This window comes from Octopus bimaculoides, chromosome 4 (genome assembly GCF_001194135.2).
Source record: "Octopus bimaculoides isolate UCB-OBI-ISO-001 chromosome 4, ASM119413v2, whole genome shotgun sequence".
NCBI lineage: Eukaryota > Metazoa > Mollusca > Cephalopoda > Octopoda > Octopodidae > Octopus > Octopus bimaculoides.
Window position 1 is genome coordinate 79,041,271 of NC_068984.1, and position 624 is coordinate 79,041,894.

Below are 624 nucleotides of genomic sequence, written 5' to 3' on the forward strand. Positions count from 1 at the left end.
GAGAGAGAGAGAGAGAGAGAGAGAGAGAGAGAGAGAGAGAGAGAGAGAGAGCTAATTCAGAACGACGCAGTTTGTGTTCCATATTTACTGTCATTAGTAGCAAAATACAAATTAGAACAATATGTTATACATGATCTTTTATCTAAATTGGTATTTATAAACTGAAATTATATATTTATTTGCAAGCCTGCACATATAGAGAGCATCTAATTCAATGTATTTATCATAATAATCAAGCAGGCGTTATGGCTTTCTGCACGAAAAAACTGGATGAAATATCAACTGGGGTGAACGCATTCTGAATGAACATAGAAATCCGACTTATTTCTTGGAGAGAGCAAATCTTATTTGTTCTAACCCTTTACCGATCCAAAGCTTTTTCATAAGCTTGTCCTAAAAGTTCAAGCTTGTTTTCAAATTTTTAGCCAGCCCTTGTTTCATATTTTCTGAGTAATATAAAGCTCTCTTGTCATAAGTCCCAAGATATTCAGGTGGTTGAAAAAAGATTAGAAATCTGTATCATATATGATGTATGGATACCAGGGAAATGTGCCGTGCCCTGTGTATCACTTGATATACAGGACACACACATACACACATATACATGCATACTTACATATATAT